Genomic DNA, 19,466 nt, shown 5'->3' on the forward strand with positions numbered 1-19,466 from the left:
CAAACCTCACAAACCGGAACTGGATGCAGAACCCCTTCAAAGGGGACCAAACAGCAACATGGAATACCTAGAAGCAAGACCCAGAGAGGGGCAGAGGCAGACACTGAAAGGGGCAGGTGAAGATGGACAGACAGGGCCCAAGCGAGACCGCATAGGCTCAGGAGATGTCTCAAGGTAAATTGCTTTTGCCACATCCTGCTGTTTGTGAACATCAGTAAGCTTTGCCTGTTATCACTGACCTTTACGATTCTGATTAGCTGCTCAGCAATTAACTAGTATTCCCCAGACAGTCTTAACTCTGTAATAGAGGAGAGAGCCACAGCAGGTCTCCGGGGTGGAGGAAGAGGGGAGAGAGCCTGTCGAGGAGAAGGAAATCACAGCTCCAGCTGCAGAACAGTGAGCCTTACAGGTTCCCTGCCCGTGGTTCTAAAAAAGAATAATCCTACAATGAGTTTATTAAACTTAAAAATACTTTCTGTCACGGGCAACACAGCAAAGCTTTCCTCCACTTGCTGTACTGCAAACCTGAGGCCGAGTTGGGTTAGTTACACATCAAACATGGCACAAACTGCAGGGACCCAGAGCTGGGAGATATGTGCCCGCCCCGGCCCTGAGCCCCAGGCACCTTCTCATCTGCCTTATTTCCTCAGTAACCAAGTAGAAGGCTGGACGCCTTGCTGGCAATCAGTCCGGAAATGTTTGTTCTTCTGAACCTTCATTTCAGAGCACCTTCTTTGACTCTGGTTTCAGGCAATAAGATTAATGGATGGTTTCTCCAACACAAAGCTAAGATCTTGGCAACCCTTTCAAGCACTATTTTTAGGCTCTCCCCACACACACAAGAGCAAGAGGAATCTGAGGCAGAGAGTGTAGACTTACACAAAGAGCTTCAACACAGGGGCTAACACGGAGATCTTCAGTCACTCAGCACACCTCCTCTGGCTCTGCTGTACTTAAAATATGCAACACTGAGTCCACAGGCCTCAGCCCTTGGAGAGGAAATTTCCAATATGATGAGGAAGAAGTAGTTCCAGGGCAATGATGTATAAATGTACTAAGTATAGAGTCAACACACAATTATCCTAATTAAAAAGTGAGACAAAGTGTACACTTATCCTATCAATACCAAGGGAAACTTGCATTTTTGTCTTTATCCACATAGATGCACCACAGTGCCATTTTTATAAATTTCTTTAAGGAAGAACAGAAATTAAGGCTATAGTCAATATTTGTTCATGTCCAGCAATGATGCTAATACAATAGCTCTGAAATTGGGACAGCTCCAGGATGAATTTCATGGAACTGCAGTGGAAAGTGAATGGACTTAGAGCCCAGGTGAGAGGCATGTGGATATAAGCTCATACCAGAGCATCAAACTGGGTTACTACCCCTCTTTACACACAACATTCTGAGACAGCTGGGCCAACGGTGGTTCTATTACTGAGCCCTCGTGGAATGCAGCTCTCATCAGCATTAGTCTGGAAGAAAAGAATCCAAAAAAAAAAAAAAAAAAGTTATTGGTTACTCGCTAACATTCCTGAGAAGTGACTGAAATCTTGCTCCTGCCTTCATTTCTGTAGGAGTGGGGATGCAAATGAGTTCCTATGAATGAGAACTGTAGTCAGCAAAGCCAGACTGAGCCAGGAGGCTGAATCGCTGACCCTCAATGCCAGATGCCAAAGCCACCACCCACCAAACACAAGGCAGCAGACATACCACCAGGCATTTTCCTGGCCCCTTTAACCAGTCCCCCAGGCAGGGACGAGACTGGTGTCTCGAAAGGTAGAGATGGAAATGACAATGCAAGGCATTAAGATTCTTAAGACACAACAAGGGAGGGGTATATATATAGATAGAGAGGGGGTTGGAGACAATCACAGTGTCTGTTAACTTAAAACACAGCATGGGGAGACATCGCCCAGCTTCCTGGAGCAAAACCTGGCCAGTGAGACCATTCACTCCTTGGCTAGTCATAAGCCCAAGGGAGATTACAGAAACGAGTGATGACAGGTCTCCTCCCCACTATGTCAGTGCCATGGGATTTACCCAGTAGCTCAGTTATTCCTGTAACGACCACAGGAGGCTAAGCACTACTAATGGCCCTGTTGTACAGAATAGGAAACTAGCACGTCCAGAGGCTAAGCCCTTACCCAAGTCCTGCAGCTAGTAAGTGGTTGCAGATCAAAATGCGAATGTGTCTGATTCCAGAACCATGTTTCTCAAGCCATGCTTCTACTGCCACAGAGCAGCTCTCCTCCAGGGAGGGAGCAGCAATGCGGGTCCATTTGGTCACTGAGCTTTGGTGAGTATAAGACCCAGTGTGCTTCCTGATTACAATGACACGGTTAGATTCTCTTGTAACAGTGGATTACTTTTTGTTTGTTTCTAAAAGGGAAAACTCTCCTGTTTGCTTCTACTAACCTTCCCACTTCTGACACGGAACGTGTGGGTTTTCCCCAGCAAGCAATTCGGACATTAACTACCCGGAGTTAACACAGACCCCATAAATTAAGGGCTCAGTCCCACAAGACTGCCCTCCCCTCCTCTTCAGACAGCAATCACAAAGCCAGATTATCACCTGTGCTGCTGATCGACTCACTGTAAAGCAGAGGTACCCACACCCTCTGCCTCAGGTTGATAATTTGCTAGAACAGCTCATAAAACTCAGCAAAGCACTTTACTTACTATTATCTGTTTATTGTAAAAGACACAACTCAGGGACAGCCAAATGGAAGGGAAGCATAGAGCATGGTATTGGGGGTGGGGTGCACAGAGCTCCCATGCCCTCTCCCACGGTTTGCCACCCTCCCAGTACCTCCATGTGTTCACCGGTCCAGAAGCTCTCTGAAACCCTTCACTTGGGATTTTCATGGAGGCTTCATTACATGGGCAAGGTTGATTAAATCACTGGCCATTTGTAATTAACTTAACCTCCAGCTCCCTCCCCTCCCCAGAGAGGTCAGGGGGTGCGATTAGAAGTTCCAACTTCTAACCACACGTTTGGTTCCCCTGACAACCAGCCTCCATCAGAGGTTATCCAGGAGCCCCCTAGCCACCAGTAATCTTAGCATACAAAAAGACACTTGTTTCTTTGGAGACTCTGAGGGTTTTAGAAGCTGTAGGCCAGGAAATGGGGGCAGAAATCAAATATATATCTCTTACTGTGTGACATTTTCTTTATTTATTTTGCAGAAAATCCATGCTGCTGTGCTAAGTTAATGCATATTAAATTGTTTTTAAAAATCAAGTCCTTGGTCTGAAAGAGCCTCACGTTAAAACACAATGGGTTTAGGCTAGGAGCTGTGTTTAGGATTAAGATTCCCTTTGCAAGAAACTAAGCCTGAACACAAAAGTTGCTGTTACTAAAAGTCATATTGCCAACAGCTTTACAAGGCCTCTGAAAATGATCAAGTTGACTTAGAAGATAAAGATTTGCCAGAGAGACGTCCTTGGCAATGCACAGCTACTTGCCTGAAATGAGACACAAGAGGAAACATGAAAATGCAAAGTTTGTGGGAATATAATTTATCTAATGGACAAGACCAACTTATTTGGTATAACAAAGTTAAAAGAATGTGTTTTCAGGCAGCGGCTTCCTGTTATATATCCTATTTCAGAGCAAACTGCTAGTTACCAGACAAACCTAGAAGAGTCAGTCTGCTCTTCCAGAATCATTGACATAAGTTTATCTTTAACAGTCCAAGTATATGGTTTCCATTCACAATTACAGACGCTCAGAGACACCCATGTATTCCACATCTATGTCTCTAGAAGAAGAAAAAACCTCTTCTTAAATTGATTTGCCCTTTATCACTGTCACAGATATGTTTTCCCTGTTTTGACAGGTAGTTGTAATTCTATTAGCAGGCCATCGACTTCCCTGTGAAATCGATCTGTGTTGGGCTGGCTGGGTCTTCTTAAACTGGCTGATTTATTGCTTCTGCATGTTTTGAGAGACCGCACATGCATGCTCACAAGTGAGCTAAAGAGTCAAGGGGTTGGAGAGGAAGAAGGAGAGGAAAAGAGACACTCTTCTGTCACCACAAAGTATAAAGTATCTAAACAATTGTTGAAAATAAATCATTTCTCGCCTCACTGTTGGCTGTCTCAATGGCAGGTGAGTTGTGACCTTTGGTCGGCAGCCTAGTTGAGATGCCGGCTGATGCCAGCCAGTGTAAATGACTGTCACTTTCCCTTATTAATTTATCTTCCTGCCTCATGGATAAACTAGAAGGACTTGATCACCTCAGATGTCCTTGATGTCAATCTATCGTCTTTGCCTAATTTTCCTCCCGGCTCACAGTAACCAGAACACGAGTGGCTGCCTCCCGGGGCCCCTGTCTCTGCCTGCAGTCTTACCCATTGACAGGAAAGCACCCAGGCCAACTGCAGGAGATCACAATTTGCCAGAGGTCAGAGACAGAAATCACCACTGCATTTTGTTTAAAGAACCACATCAGAAAAGAAAAGAAGGGAGGGGAAGGGAAGGGAAACTTAATAAACACCCTTGTCTTAAAGTTCTATCCCAAGATTTATAACGGAATCAAGCAATGCTAGATTAAAATAGTATGTGTGAAGACCAGGCAACCTAAAAATCAGTTGATTTTTCTGGTACCAAAGAACAAATCATTGCACAGTTATATACCTTTACAAACTGAACATGATTCTAAATATTCCAGTGTTAACTCCATGAACGTAAATATGAATAGTAACACCTCACGAGTACCATTTGTAATTTCACCCTTGAGCAGTATACTGGAGAGGCTAATTCTAAGCAGAATTATTACCAGGAAATACAGTTAGGTAGGCAAATTCCACTTTTGCACCCTTTCTTCTCCATTGATATATGTATAAGGGCTTCCACCAAGATACCTGACTCATCCTTACCGTCTAGGATAGCACTGGAGCTTTCTCTACCTTCTCTCTCCACACCTTCCCAGATGTTAGGCCAGCTAAGTGAAAAAGCCATGTTTATATAAATGATTCACAAGACTTAATGTATTAACTCTCCCAGTAAGATTCTGCAATTTAACCGGGAATTTTTATAGATATAATACTTTAACCCAAAATAGAGATGAATGGTAAGAACCCTGGGCACCACTGAACACAAATTGGTAGATGGGGGGATACTGGTCAGCAGGTTTACTTTTCAACAGCCCTCAAATGACACTCCTAGGATGGTGCCGGTTCTGAACCACAAATAATAACTCTTCTGCCCTACAGAGCCCTGTGGAAACTGACAGTCCTGTTCTGTGCTGTGCTTTGTCCACTTGGGTAAGCTGAGGATCCTGAGGTTTCCAGGTTAAAGCTGGCCAAAAGAGGAACCTGTGCATGATTTGGAAGACAGAAGCGAAGCAGCAGCCTTTACTCTTGGAAGGTGGTCACAGTCTCACATGGTAGCAAACAGATGCAGATGAGCCAGGTAGGTGCCAGCTTGTTCTCACTTTGCTCTGCTTTGCGTCCAGCTCTTCTTGCCAACTGATGGCCCTGCTGGCCAACAGTGGCCCCAGGAACACCACCAGCTGCTCAGCTGTAGACCCTCAGAGGTAGTAACCACACAGAGGCAACAGTTTCCCAAAGACTTCTCCATGGTTCCACTTTGGCAGCTGGATGAGCTTGGCTTCCCAGATCAGGCAACACAGACTTCCCGGCAAGCTCCAATTTGTCCATCCTGGCCAGCACTTCAGGCAAATTGGTTAAGAACTCCTTCTTGGATCCTCCAACTCCTCTTCAGGACCCTACTTCCCAGTTCCTCCCACATTTGTTTCAGGTCTAATTCCTATAAGAAATCTCTTATTCCCGTAATACTCACAGTGGCCCTGTTGTGAACTAACCCGACTGACATGGTCCCTTGCAGAGGATCTTTACAGAGGCCATGTCCTACACACGCAAGGCCACACACATGTGCATGATTCACAGCCACAAGCTATTTCCTGTTACCATGGACCATAATCAAATCTAAACCTACATTATCTGTCTGAGCCTCTGATTTGTGTGATATAATGTACAATTCATTTTTTGAATTGTTTATCATTTTTAAAGCTGAGTCTGATTTTCAATATGTGCCCTCTATGCATCATCTAAATTGAGGTTACAGACTCAGGTTTCAAAAAACAAATTACAATGGCATGATCATCAAGAACTATCTTGAAATCCCAAGTGAAACAGATCATTTTCGCACACATGTCTGCATGCTGAGTACAAAGCATAAGGGCCAAGTGAACTGGGAGGTAAATATTGGATGGGACAGACTGGTCAGCCTGTAAATGCTGCCTTTTGGTCCCATGCTCACAACTGGGCCAGTCAGACTTGGTCAGGGCCAGGTTCATCTGCTGCAGTGGAAAAGTGACCATTCACAAGAAAGCTGTGAAGGTGACAAGTGCTCTAGGACCCCTCTTAGTGCGACACCTATTTCTGGCACTTAACTGCATGATAACAAGTTGGGACTTCAGAAGGGAGTCTTTTCAGAAGGGAAAACACACAAACTTTGTCCATGAATTTTACCTTATTGTGTAGACTGAAGAAAAAAAAATCAAAGAAATGCATCAATATATACCACCGTCAGAGAACTCCAGTGACAGTTTTTTCTTCAGAGCAATTTTTTAAATCCTACCTTTAAAATCTTTGAAGCTAGAAAAATAACTATAATATGTAAAGCTTTTCTTGTTTGCCATTAATATCAAGTGCTGATACAGTGCTCAAAATTGTACAAGCCATACAGACAAGCACAATATCTGCCTTTGAAAATGCAAAAGCATTTTTCAGAACAGAACTAAATAGCACACATAAAAGAAGCCAGCTTCTCTGAAGTTGCTCAGGTGTCAGATTACATCTGCAAAATCAAAATTATATCACAATATTCTTGTCTGATATTTAATTTGCTTTACATCAAATAAACATGAATAATGAGAATGAAATCTCAGCCTAGGAGCTGATAACATCATAAACCATATAAAGGACACTTGGTTAATTTCTGTCATAAAATTCCATCATAAAACCACACCTGTATGAAAAAAGTTTTTGCCAGTTTCTGTCTTCTGCCCTCAAAATAGCCATCCCTGCCAAAGGACATTGAGTTCAATGTCTGGGACTATCAGTTATTAGGGCTTGTCAGCAGTCAGAAATCATTCAAATATATTTCCCGCACCCTTCCAAAGCTATAAGTTAAAATTGTACATTAGGACCTGCTGAACAAAAGGATTTGGGCCTAAATGACAGCAGTCAGGATTTAGGTTAGATAGAAATAAACATTTTGTGATGAGGGAAGTTAAGATATTGGAAAGGGTCATATTGAGAGAAACTAGAGCCCCCCCACCGCCCCCGCTGAACCTATTTGAAAAGAAAGATGTATTTTCCTCCAGGATCCATAAATCAAGAGCTCAGGTAACTGTCGGGCTTTGTATATAATAATAAAAAAAGGTTGTATCCATTCATTTCTCTATTGATTATCAATTCCTACAAGTCTACAATTAAATCAGAAAAGCAACATAGGGAGACAGTTCTCATCCTCATTTTCCATGAAATGTGAATCCTTTCACATCTTTATCATCATTTTCCCTTTAATCAGTCACCCATGAATGTGATAATTAACAAGCTTGATAACAGAAATCCAAGAATAACAGAAAGATCTCTGGCCTTTAGGTCAAGAGACCTGGGTTCCAACACCATTCTATTAGCTGTGTGATCTTGGAAAAAATCAACTAACTGCTCTGGGCCTCAAATTATTCATGAGTAGAATAACGTCTGCCCTACGTACCTCATAGGCTTGTCATAGGATCATATGCAATAATGTCTATAAAAGTGCTTTGTAAAACTGTAAAAGATAAATTATGTGATGGTGCCATTATCATTGTAAGTGGCTGTACAATCACATACCCAAATTATGGAAAAGCAGATTTCTCTCAGTTAATAAGAATATATAATGCAGATGCAGTGAATAGTAAGTAAACACCAGCAGGATGGGGCAGGGAGTGGAAACCAACTGAAATGTTTACCCAAGTGGTTTTTGAACAGATGGAAACCATGAGGTCTCTGCCATACTTTGTATTCTCTGGGCCTCTTGTGTTCTGAGAGACAGCTTTGTCCCCTTCAGCTTTTCAGTCCTTGATATGGTTTTCCACAACTTCTGCTACACTGAGAATCACTGTGGTAAAACCTGCTGACACCTGCTCTCAGGAGTCTAGACACTTGTTCAACCTTAGAGAACACAGAATATGAATCATGATTCTCTTTAGAATCCTGTCTTTGGCCCATGAGGGTTTATAGTTAAATTCTGAATGTAGGTTGGCCTGTCTTTGCTCTGTGGTACATTGTTAATCTGGGAGGCTTTAAACTTTTTGAAGGCAGTGGCATGGCAAAATAAACTTTCTTATAAACAGGAGACAGCCAAAAACCCGGAGATACCAGAGAAAGTCATATAGAAAATTCATAAAGAATCACACAGTATTTCTGCAACATGCTTGTTATAATAATTAAAATTACTTCAGGGTGCATTGCAAAATATAAAAGTACTAAATAATAATTGCAAAACCAGCTAAATGTTTGATGACAGATCTGGAGAAAAGATAAGATGTGGCAGATAAGTTCTCTTCTCTTTTGAAATAAATTCTTTTTTTTTTTTTTTTTTTTTTTTTTTTTGCTGTACGCGGGCCTCTCACTGTTGTGGCCTCTCCCGTTGCGGAGCACAGGCTCCGGACGCACAGGCTCAGCGGCCATGGCTCACGGGCCCAGCCGCTCCGCGGCATATGGGATCCTCCCAGACCGGGGCACGAACCCGTATCCCCTGCATCGGCAGGCGGACTCTCAACCACTGCGCCACCAGGGAGGCCCTGAAATAAATTCTTAAGTCCAAACAGGCATTTAAATTTCAAAACTCAGCTAAAATATTACTTTGGGACATACTCAAGTAATTTATGGCCTATTCTGTGACTGCTTTCTTCAAGAAACTCATGGAATCTATTTGAAACCTTGACCTGTTAAAACAATATATAACTTGAAATTGCACTGATTTCCAGTAGTTAAAAGTGGCATTCTTAAAACCAAAATGCTTTTATCATAGAATGGATGATTCAAATCCTAAATGCACAACTTCTAATAACAATATTTGACCCATAATGCCCAAATTGGCAACTGTGGGTAAATACAACCAAAAATAATTCAAGAGTTATCTTTCTATTTAATAGACTATTTAGGCTCTTCAATTACCCAAGTCCATTGTAGCATATGATTTTTAAATCATCTAACAGGTTACCTCTCCAACAGAGCTCTGGCTTTGTTATTTTGTTTTGCTGTCTCAAACGTGCAGGTTATAGTCTATTCCTTATCCTGAGAAATGCGTGTGCTCCTGAAAGCTAATAAACCAACATGTATTTATGGTGCATTAGGTTTTGTACTCTGTGAGGCTGTGGCAGGTATAAAAGGTGGCCCATACACAGGAATCCATCAAAAATTAAGCCTACGGATTATTAAGTGCTAAATCGTGCCACAGAATACAACTGTGCTTGGAAGTCAGAAGAAAGGAGAACACTAAGTAATGCAATGGTTCAGTATAATCTCCCCGGAGGAGAGGACTTGAGCGGATCTTTGAAAAATAATTTAGGATTCAGAGGGAAGGGTACTGGATTTTCAAATGGAGAAAAGATCATGATCAAATTCTTTAAAGAAATCAGTCAGAAGTCTAGACTGACTGGAGATAAGGGATGATGTTAGAAGGTAATGAAGGATAAACTTAGCTAGGTAGAAATCATTTTATAGAATCTTGATAAGTTGACAAAGAAGTCAGGCTTGATGCAACAGGTAAAAGGGAGCCACTAGGCTAGTGCCCAAACAAGGATATAATATGAAAGATTAGTGTCTAAGGAAGCTTCTGGTGACAACTATATGCATGGGATTGGGGAGGAATGAAACTGAAAGCTGGAATACCAGTTTAGAGGCAGTTATATAAACCTAGATTGTAGTATCAGAATCAGAAAGAAAAGATATAGAACTGAATACCTGGAAGAGAATTCACTGACTAAGTCAAAGCCCTCCTTTTTTCAGATGTGGATACTAGGACTTAGGAAGGTTGTAAGGCTTGTACAAGTTGATCATCTTCCCAGTTAGCAGCAGAGTCAGGACTGAAACCTAGGTTTCTGGGCACCTGGATAATTCTACTAAAGAAATTTTGAAGAAAGAAATTGTAGGACTTGATAAAAGGCTAGTTTGGCAATAACAATAAAGATAAAAAGCATAAAGCTTACTTCTGGGGCTTAGAGTCTAGAGGTGAGTGGTTTAACAACACCGCAGTTAGCCATGAGGAAGTTAACAAAACTAGCTTGGGAGAAAAGCTGATGAGTTAGAATTTGATTATGTTGAATTTCAGGTGATAGTAGAATATCTAGGTAGACATGCCCTACAACAATTGGACATAAGGAACTGCTCAGGGCTCACAGCACAGTCTACAGCTCCTACCCAGACCTCTCTCCAAACTCTCCAAAGCCTCTCTCCAAAGTATCATCATATATCCAACCACTCATCTGACACTAGTACCTCCAATTTAGATTGGTCAAAACTGAATTCATTATGTGAACTTTCAGGCTTGGTTAATACTGTTATCCATGCTGTTTATTATTGTCATTGAAGTCAGAAACCTGGGACGCATCTTCATCTCTTTCTTTTATAATCCCTCACTGACTGCAGCCAATTAGTGACCAAATCCTGGTTGATTTCTCCTCCTTCCCATTTGTCCATCCTTACTACTGCCCTTGTGGCTTAGACCCTTGTCATCTCAGGCCTGATTATAGCAATTGTCTCCTAACTGCTTCCATTGTCTCTACCCTGCTTCCCACTTTAGCCTTTCCCCATATAATTATCAAAATGATCTTCTAAAATGCAAATAAGATCATCATGTATTCTTTAATTACTATTCTCATGGTCTATATAGAATTTAAGGTCCTCAAAATCTTATCCTTTTTTCCTTCTTAAGAGCTCCAAACAATGAAAACATATGGAATTGTCTGAAGAGTCTATCTGGTTTGCATCTCAGTATCTTTGGGTAACTCTTTCTGCTTGGAACACCCTTCTCTCCACATCTCCCCTACTCACACTTTCCACCCCTTCCAGCTACTGAACAAATACCCCTATTTCAAAATTCTCAAATGAGTTGTTTCAGAGATCTAGACAGCAGTTAAGGTTCAAGAACAGCTAAAGAAGCCATAAAAAAAGATGAAGAAGGAATGACAAGTACTTTCCAAAATGCCAAGGAAGAAAAGAGTTTTAAGAAGGAATGGGAGGAAATCATTTAAAGGGAGTTAAAAAGTATATTAAAGATATTTATAACACCATTACTATAGCAGTGAAAAACTAAGACAATCCAAATCTTCAAAATAGGGCACACTCTGACATATTGATTTGATAGAATATATTATGCCAATAAAGGGTTAAATATGAAATATATACAAATAAATTCTCCTGTAAAATAATGCTAAATTAAAAACTAGAAGAAAATGTGGCATAACTTATTGACTACAACCATGTAAAGATATATGAGCTTAAATAAAAAAGCTGAAGATGAATAAACATAGTTACTGAGGGATTAAATAGATTTCTTCTGAAATATTTGTATGTTTCATTTAAATGTTAAATTTTTAAAATAAGGGATGTTATCAGTATTAAATTCAATAAAAAAGGTCAAACAGTTATTTATAAATAAAATCATGCCTTACCTGGGTTTGATAGGTACTACTCAGAAGTATCTATCACTGATTTCTTTTATAAAGCAAACATGCATAACAAAATCAAGTCATAGTGTTTTTGCTTTGTAAGTTGAAATTTTATGTTTTGTGTTTTTTTGAAACAAGGCATACCTTCACTGACTAACATAAATGTTATTTTATGCTTGTGATGGTCCCCTCTTTAAAACACAGAAAATTGAGATTTGATTTTACCAGTTTTGTTTCCTGGATTAAAATTTCCAAAAGTTCTTTATAAGTCAGTTATATGCTAAGTCAACTAATAATCATAAATGGAAGACTTAATTGTTAGAAGTAAATATGTTCAGGGTAACAAGTCCTTTTTTTCCTAACCAGACACCTACCCCGGACCATATTACTTCCTTGGGATATCATGAGGTAGCATAAAGTTTGGGTGTAGATAACAGGCTGAACGAGGAGGTCCAAATTAAAATGCCCCAGGCAGGCAAGGTAAATTAATGAATCAAGTCATACTTCAGAGTACATGCCTATCCATAAGAGAGCATTAGCTACTCAAATCCATGACAGGTTGCTCTAAAGAAATGCCAGCTCAGTGGTGTCACAGCTTCACATCAAGCAACAGAAGGAAGAAATCCAGACTTAACTATGAAATCTACCAATTTTAAATGTCCCTCAAGTGAATGATGAGACTAGAGAGTAACTGGGGTCTACAGCCCTAGCTGAGCTTAATTACAGCAGGTCATACATTGAAGGTCATAGTTTAGAGACAGGTTTTATTTCACGTATGTAGTATTTCTGAAAATGTTGAGCTTCTACTCTAGGCCAAGCACTGAGCTAGGCAAAAGATTAGTATGAGTTATTAAGGATACATACCTCTGGTCACTCCCCTGAACAAAGCTCACAAGGGAAACCAAGGAGGCCCAATCACAAAACCAAAAGGAGGACTACTGTGTGCTGTGGTATAGAAGCCAAGGAACTACAGAATTCCAGTTATATAAATGTTGTTAGAATTGGAAATTTGGAAATTATTGGTAACAGTACAGAGAGACATTTTGATAAGTCCTATGGACACAGGCACAAGAGCATAGAGTACAAACATAAAAAGGAGGAGAGGAAATAAGGCAGCAAATGAGGACCACTCTTCTGAAAAGTTTAAATAAAAAGGAGAAATAGATTGTATAGTAGCTGTAGCATAACATGAGAGAAGAATTTATTTTAAGGATTTTTAAGGATAATAAAAATCAAGGGATTGATATAGAGTAGATGTTTAAGACTCTCAACAAAAAAGGGGAAGACTAAAAGAAGGAAGGTTCTAAGGGATACAGGCCAAAAAGCAACATTCAAGAAAAATAAAAGCACTATATAATGCTAAAAGCCAGAATCCACAAAGATAGGAGAGTTATGAATACCTATGCCCCAAATAACACATAAAGTACCTACGCAAATCAGAAACTATTGATGATACAAGGAGAAAGAGATGGAAATTCACTTTCAGTACAAAACCAAAGAAAAAATATAAATAGGATATACAAGATAGAAACAATATAATTATTGGATGTCTCTTAAAAATATATATATGAAATACAACACTAACCTTGAAAATAAAAAAAATATTCTTCCAGAGTGCACATGAAAAATTCACCAAAATTGTTGATATGTTAGGTGACAAAGAAAACATCATAAAGTTGCATAAAGTAGAAACACTGCAAACAACACACACTGACCAGAATGCAATAAAATTAGAAATGAAAAGTGCAATTAAAAATAAAAAACGTCTTCCAACCTAGAAAAAATTTTTTAATTTTATTAAACAACTCATTGAAAAAGTAAAAAATATAAACAGAAATTATCAAACTTCTGAATAATGTAAAAATGAAAAAATTACACGTGACAGAGTCCATTGGATATATTTAAGGCAGTGATCAAAAGAAAATTCATACCCTTGAATACCTACATTAATTAAAGTAAAAGAATAAAAATAAATGAATCTACAATTTAAAAAGGTACAGAAAGAATGATGAATAAACCAGAAGTAAGCACTAAAAAGGAAGATAAAGATAAAAGTAGAAATTAAAGATGCAGTGAATTGGAAAAAAAAAAGATCCAAATTTAAAAATCACAGTTCTGGTTCTTTGGTAGAAATTGACAAATTAGACAAACCACTAGTTAAATTAATAAAGGAAAATCAAGGGATTTTTTTTTGCTCTTGAGTTGCATAACTTCTTTATATATGTTAGATATTAATCTATTATCAGGTATGTGATTTACAAATATTTATTCCCATTCCAGAGACTGCCTTTTCATTTTGCTGATGGTTTCCTAAGCTGTGAAGAAAAATTATAATTTGATATAATCCCACTTGTTTATTTTTGCTTTTGTTGCTTTGGTGCTAAATCCAAAAAAAACATTGCCAAAAAATGATGTCTACAAGCTTACCCTCTATGTTTTCTTTTTTTAACAACTTTATTGGAGTATAATTGCTTTATATTGTTGTGTTAGATTCTGCTGTATAACAAAGTGAATCAGCTATATGTATACTTATACCCTCATATCCCCTCCCTCTTGCGTCTCCGTCCCACCCTCACTATCCCACCCTTCTAGATGGTCACAAAGCACTGAGCTGATCTCCCTGTGCTATGCAGCTGCTTCCAGCTAGCTATCTATTTTACATTTGGTAGTGTATATATGTCAATGCCACTCTCTCACTTTGTCCCAGCTTACCCTTCCCCCTCCTCGTGTCCTCAAATCCATTCACTATGTCTGCGTCTTTATTCCCGTCCTGCCCCTAGGTTCTTCGGAACCTTTTTTTTTTAGATTCCATATATCTGTGTTAGCATACGGGATGTGTTCTTCTCTTTCTGACTTACTTCACTCTGCATGACAGATTCTAGGTCCATCCACCACATTACAAATAACTCAATTTCATTGCTTTTTATGGCTGAGTAATATTCCACTGTATATATGTGCAACATCTTCTTTATCCATTCATCTGTTGATGAACACTTAGGTTGTTTCCATGTCCTGGCTATTGTAAATAGTGCTGCAACGAACACTGTGGAAAATGCCTCTTTTTGAGTTATGGCTTTCTCAAGGTATATGCCCAGTAGCTGGATTGCTGGGTCATAGGGTAGTTCTATTTTCAGTTTTTCAGGAACCTCCATACTGTTCTACACAGTGGCTGAATCAATTTACATTCCTACCAACACTGTAAGAGGGTACCATTTTCTCCACACCCTCTTGAGCATGTTTTCTTTGTAGATTTTTTGATGGTGGCCATTCTGACTGGTGTGACACCTCACTGTAGTTATAATTTGCATTTCTCTAATGATTAGTGATGTTGAGCATCCTTTCATGTGTTTGTTGGCACTCTGTACATCTTCTTTGGAGAAATGTCTATTCAGGTCTTCTGCCCATTTTTGGATTGGGTTGTTTGTCTTTTTGACATTGAGCTACATGAGCTGCTTTTATTTTGGAGATTAATCCTTTGTCAGTTGCTTCATGTGCAAATATTTTCTCCCATTCTGAGGGCTGTCTTTTGTCTTGTTTATGGTTTCCTTCGCTGTGCAAAAGCTTTTAAGTTCCATTAGGTCCCATTAGTTTATTTTTGTTTTTATTTCCATTTCTCTAGGAGGTGGGTCAAAAAGGATCTTGCTGTGGTTTATGTCATAGAGTGTTCTGCCTATGTTTTCCTCTAACAGTATTATAGTGTCTGGCCTTACATTTAGGTCTTTAATCCATTTTCAGTTTATTTTTGTGTATGGTGTTAGGGAGTCTTCTAATTGCACTCTTATACATGTAGCTGTCCAGTTTGCCCAGCACCACTTATTGAAGAGGCTGTCTTTTCTCCATTGTATATTCCTGCCTCCTTTATCAAAGATAAGGTGACCATATGTGCATGGCTTTATATCTGGGCTTTCTATCCTGTTCCATTGATCTATATTTCTGTTTTTGTGCCACTACCATACCGTCTTGATTACTGTAGCTTTGTAGTATAGTCTGAAGTCAGGGAGCCTGATTCTTCCAGCTCCATTATTTTTCTCAAGATTGCTTTGGTTATTCGGGGTCTTTTGTGTTTCCATACAAATTGTGAAATTTTTTGTTCTAGTGCTTTGAAAAATGCCATTGGTAGTTTGATAGGGATTGCATTCAACCTGTATATTGCTTTGGGTAGTAGAGTCATTTTCACAATGTTGATTCTTCCAATCCAAGAACATGGTATATCTCTCCATCTGTTTGTATCATTGTTAATTTCTTTCCTCAGTGTCTTATAGTTTTCTGCATACAGGTCTTTTGTCTCCTTAGGTAGGTTTATTCCTAGATATTTTATTCTTTTGTTGCAATGGTAAATAGGAGTGTATCCTTCTTTCTCTTTCAGATTTTTCATCATTAGTGTATAGGAATGCAAGAGATATCTCTACATTAATTTTGTTTCCGGCCACTTTACCAAACAGAGTGGTTAGCTCTAGTAGTTTTCTAGTAGCATCTTTAGGATTCCCTATGTATAACATCATGTCATCTGCAGTGACAGCTTTACTTCTTCTTTTCCGATATGCATTCCTTTTATTTCTTTTTCTTCTCTGATTGCTGTGGCTAAAACTCCAAAACTATGTTGAGTAACAGTGGCGAGAGTGAGCAACCTTGTCTTGCTCCTGATCATAGTGGAAATGGTTTCAGTTTTTCACCACTGAGAACGATGTTGGCTGTGGGTTTGTCATATATGACCTGTATTATGTTAAGGTACGTTCCCTCTATGCCTACTTTCTGGAGAGTTTTTATCATAAATGGGTGCTGAATTTTGTCAAAAGCTTTTTCTGCATCTATTGAGATAATCATATGGTTTTTAACCTTCAATTTGTTAATGTGGTGTACCACATTGATTGATTTGCATATATTGAAAAATCCCTGCATTCCTGGGATAAACCCCACATGATCATGGTGTATGATCCTTTTAATGTCCTGTTGGATTCTGTTTGCTAGTATTTTGTTATGGATTTTTGCATCTATGTTCATCAGTGATATTGGCTTGTAGTTTTCTTTGTGACATTTTTGTCTGATTTTCATATCAGGGTGATGGTGGCCTTGTAGGATGAGTTTGGGAGTGTTCCTCCCTCTGCTATATTTTGGAAGAGTTTGAGAAGCGTAGGTGTTAGCTCTTCTCTAAATGTTTGATAGAATTTGCCTGTGAAGTCATCTGGTCCTGGGATTTTGTTTGTTAGAAGATTTTTAATCACAGTCTCAAATTCAGTGCTTGTGATTGGTCTGTTTACATTTTCTGTTTCTTCCTGGTTCAGTCTTGGAAGGTTGTGCTTTTCTAAGAATTTGTCCATTTCTTCCAGGTTGTCCATTTTATTGGCATATAGTTGCTTGTAGTAATCTCTCATGATCCTTTGTACCTCTGCAGTGTCAGTTGTTACTTCTCCTTTTTCATTTCTAATTCTGTTGATTTGAGTCTTCTCCCTTTTTTTCTTGATGAGTCTGGCTAATGGTTTATCAATTTTGTTTATCTTCTCAAAGAACTGGCTTTTTGTTTTATTGATCTTTGCTATAATTTCCTTCATTTCATTTTCATTGATTTCTGATCTGATCTTTATGATTTCTTTCCTTCTGCTAACTTTGGGGTGTTTTTGTTCTTCTTTCTCTAATTGCTTTAGGTGTAAGGTTGGATAGTTTATTTGAGATGTTTCTTGTTTCTTGCGGTAGGGTTATATTGCTATAAACTTCCCTCTTAGAACTGCTTTTGCTGTATCCTATAGGTTCTGGGTCATCGTGTTTTCATTGTCATTTGTTTCTAGGTATTTTTTTATTTCCTCTTTGATTTCTTCAGTGATCTCTTGGCTATTTAGTAGTGTATTGTTTAGCCTCCATGTGTTTGTATTTTTTACAGATTTTTTCCTGTAATTGATATCTAGTCTCATAGCATTGTGGTAGGAAAAGATACTTGATACTATTTCAACTTTCTTACATTTACCAAGGCTTGATTTGTGACCCAAGATATGATCTATCCTGGAGAATGTTCCATGAGCACTTGAGAAGAAATTGTATTCTGTTGTTTCTGGATGGAATGTCCTATAAATATCAATTAAGTCCATCTTGCTTAATGTGTCATTTAAAGCTTCTGTTTCTTTATTTTCATTTTGGATCATCTGTCATTGGTGAAAGTGGGGTGTTAAAGCTCTCTACTCTTATTGTGTTATTGTGTTACTGTTGATTTCACCTTTTATGGCTGTTAGCATATGCCTTATGTATTGAGGTGTTCCTAGGTTGGGTGCATAAATATTTACAATTGTTATATTCTCTTCTTGGATTGATCCCTTGATCATTATGTAGTGACCTTCTTTGTCCCTTGTAATAGTCTTTATTTTAAAATCTATTTTGTCTGATATGAGAATTGCTACTCCAGCTTTCTTCCCATTTCTATTTACATGGAATATCTTTTTCCATCCCCTCACTTTCAGTCTGTATGTGTCCCCAGGTCTAAACTGGGTCTCTTGTAGACAGCATATCAACAGGTCTTGTTTTTGTATCCATTCAGCCAGTCTACGTCTTTTGTTTGCAGCATTTAATCCATTTACATTTAAGGTAGTTATCTATATGTATGTTCCTATTACGATTTTTCTAATTGTTTTGGGTTTGTAATTGTAGGTCTTTTACTTCTCTTGTGTTTGCTGCCTAGAGAAGTTCCTTTAGCATTTGCTGTAAAGCTGGTTTGGTGGTGCTGAATTCTCTTAGCTTTTGCATGTCTACCAAGATTTTAATTTCTCCATCGAATCTGAATGAGATCCTTGCTGGGGAATCTTGGTTGTAGGTTTTTCCCTTTCATCACTTTGAATATGTCCTGCCACTCCCTTCTGGCTTGCAAAGTTTCTGCTGAAAGATCAGCTGTTAACCTTATGAGGATTCCCATGTATGTTATTTGTTGTTTTTCCCTTGCTGCTTTTAATATTTTTTCTTTGTATTTAAGTTTTGATAGTTTGATTAATATGTGTCTTGGCGTGTTTCTCCTTGGATTTATCTTGTATGGGACTCTCTGCACTTCCTGGACTTGACTATTTCCTTTCCCATATTAAGGAAGTTTTCACCTATAATCTCTTCAAATATTTTCTCAGTCCCTTTCTTTTTCTCTTCTTCTCTGGGACCCCTATAATTCGAAAGTTGGTGCATTTAATGTTGCCCCACAGGTCTCTGAGACTGTCCCCAACTCTTTTCACTCTTTTTTCTTTATTTGCTCTGCATTAGTTATTTCCAGTATTTTATCTTCCAGGACACTTATCCATTCTTCTGCCTCAGTTATTCAGCTATTAATTCCTTCTAGAGAATTTTTAATTTCACTTATTGTGTTGTTCATCATTGTTTGTTGGCTCACTAGCTCTTCTATGTCCTTGCTAAACGTTTTGTGTATTTTCTCTATTTTATTTCCAAGATTTTGGATCATCTTTACTATCATTACTATGAATTCTTTTTCAGGTAGACTGCCTATTTCCTCTTCATTTGTTTGGTCTGGTGGGTTTTTAACTTGCTCCTTCATCTGTTGCGTATTTCTCTGTCTTCTCATTTTGCTTAACTTACTGTGTTTGGGGTCTCCTTTTCACAGGCTGCAGGTTCGTAATTCCCGTTGATTTTGGTGTCTGCCCTCAGTAGGTAAGGTTGGTTCAGTGGGTTGTGTAGGCTTCCTGGTGGAGGGGACTGGTGCCTGTGTTCTGGTGGATGAGGCTAGATCTTGTCTTTCTGGTGGGCAGGACCGCATCCAGTGGTGTGTTCTGGGGTGTCTGTGACCTT

General features: G+C 39.0%; 1 long non-coding RNA gene across 1 annotated transcript in view; it reads right to left on the bottom strand.

Moving 5' to 3' along the window:
- Positions 1 to 1,141: 1,141 nt before the first annotated feature.
- Positions 1,142 to 19,466, bottom strand: part of LOC309811098 — a 62,237-nt gene continuing 43,912 nt past the window's right edge. Inside the window, exon 3 of the long non-coding RNA XR_014295102.1 lies at positions 1,142 to 1,478. This is a non-coding gene — a long non-coding RNA (uncharacterized lncRNA). The remainder of the gene's footprint in view (positions 1,479 to 19,466) is intronic.

The sequence above is a fragment of the Mesoplodon mirus genome, assembly GCF_964341445.2.
Source record: "Mesoplodon mirus genome assembly, chromosome: 10".
Classification (NCBI taxonomy): domain Eukaryota; kingdom Metazoa; phylum Chordata; class Mammalia; order Artiodactyla; family Ziphiidae; genus Mesoplodon; species Mesoplodon mirus.